Source organism: Tupaia chinensis, unplaced genomic scaffold, assembly GCF_000334495.1.
Source record: "Tupaia chinensis unplaced genomic scaffold, TupChi_1.0 Scaffold143760_1, whole genome shotgun sequence".
Taxonomy (NCBI): domain Eukaryota; kingdom Metazoa; phylum Chordata; class Mammalia; order Scandentia; family Tupaiidae; genus Tupaia; species Tupaia belangeri.
In genome coordinates this window covers 27838-29982 of record NW_006203609.1, presented here as the reverse complement: position 1 = coordinate 29982, position 2145 = coordinate 27838, and positions in this window count along the sequence as shown.

Below are 2145 nucleotides of genomic sequence, written 5' to 3'. Positions count from 1 at the left end.
GGGAGTCCTGCGACATAGCCATTATGCTAACTGCTGGTTCCCTTGATTATTATTTTTAAGATATTTTTCTCTCAGGGTTCATGTGCTTGCTAGAGAGAGAACTGGGTAGTGAAAGGAAAATGAGAAATCACCCTCTGGGGGGATGGCCACCAGCAATCCCTTCTCCTTTATTCTCCTCCTGGGATTTTTGAGCACACACGCTCACATACGTGGCATGCCTTTCAATCCATGGTCAGCATGTGGAAGTCTAGCATGGTAAGCACTAGGTTATCTGTTGGCCCAAAACTATTTTGTTCATGAAGGCTGAGCATTAAAGTTCCTGAGAGACCATTTCTTCCCATTTGCTCTCAGATATATATAAAAAATTAATATAGATAAAATGTTCTGAAGGGTACTACCATTTTAAGGCTCCCTCTCTCAGTAGAAGCTCTGGAGCACCCATCTTCATCCTTGGTATCACCCAGTTAGTTGGCCTATGGAGAGTGAGACACCCAGTGCACCACTGTTTTCACCACTGGCTCATTTCTGCCCCTTTTGAGGTGAATTTCAGGATGTAGCTATGTCCCCTGGCCCAGAGCTGTGACTAGCCACAGATTTCTGTAAGGCAGTCTGGTGCAGGGTGGGGTCAGATGGAATAGAATATAGAAAAGCATAGAAGAGGAGTGGGCAGCTACAAGCGATGATGGATAACCACAACCACAACAATTGGGAGGCCACCTTGGACAGCTTTCTACAGCTGTTTCTGCCCTCATCACCCACTTTGTTGATCCCAGTTTATGCCTGAGAGCCTCTAGGGGGAACTGCTGGTATTAACTGTTGTCTTTGTGTATAGGAAAGGCCCTAAAGAGGGGCTTTCACTAGGGTTTCCACTACCACCAGAGGCCAATGGGGTGATCATGATGTTGTTGTGCTACCACTTGGCTATGTCCCAGTTTATGCCTGAGAGCCTCTAGGGGGAACTGCTGGTATTAACTGTTGTCTTTGTGTATAGGAAAGGCCCTAAAGAGGGGCTTTCACTAGGGTTTCCACTACCACCAGAGGCCAATGGGGTGATCATGATGTTGTTGTGCTACCACTTGGCTATGGCCATGGCAACCCCCACCCCAGGTCTGCCTTCAATATCAACACTTGTGACATGGCTCCTGTGAACTAGGCAGAAGAGGCCAGGCCTTCAGAAGAAGGTTCCACATGGCTCCTGCGAACTAGGTATTTCAGGGCACATGAGAAATGAAGATTTTCTACTGATAATTCAGCCTCCAGCAAACAAGCTAGCAGTAGGGAGCCCCCCCCTCCCCAGCCTTCTATCTCTGTTTTTGTGTCTCTGTTTCTGTCTCTCCCTGCTTCTGTCTTCCCTTTTTTTGGTAATTTTTCCTCTTTACATGTTTTTTAAAAGGCAAAGTTTTTCTCTTGCTCTCAGCTCCACCTTTTATCTTGTTAATTATCGCTCCTGTCCTCCCACCCAGGCAGAAGAAGCCAGGCCTTCAGAAGAAGGTTCCACATGGCTCCTATGAACCGCCACACAATTTTCTATCTTGTGATTTTTTTTTTAAAGAAAAACAGTAATTACAATTTTTTTCTTTTTTTGTCTTTTTTTCCCTTCTTTTTGTTGTTGTTTCTCTCTCACTTTTTCATTTTCCTTTTTCTTGTCTCTCCACTACCAATATCCATTTAATGTGTTTTTAGGCAGATATAAGAGCACGGTAGCTAAACATCCAAATACTAATAGGGTTAAAATATTCCTCAGTATCTACTGAATCTGTTGCACCAGCAATCACAACAGAACAGCAAAGAGATTCTAGATCACCTCTGTCTGCTTGCTCCTGAACATTCAAACTGAACTTCAAGAATTTCAGAGAAACACACTATTCATCAGATGACAAGAAACCACCACCAGATCACAAGAAATATGGGAAAACAAGAAAATACCTCTCCTCCAAGGGAAAAGAGTAACTCTTCTTCATCCACAAGCAGTTGGGTGAAAATCATAGAAATGTCTGATAAGGAATTTAGAGCATTCATAATGCCGAAGCTAACAGAGATGGAAGAGAAGAGAGATAATGAACTGCTAAAGAGAAAGGAGAAAGAAGTTGACGAGTTCCAGGAGATGAGGAAATTCTTGCAAGATCTAAAAGAGGAATTACACAC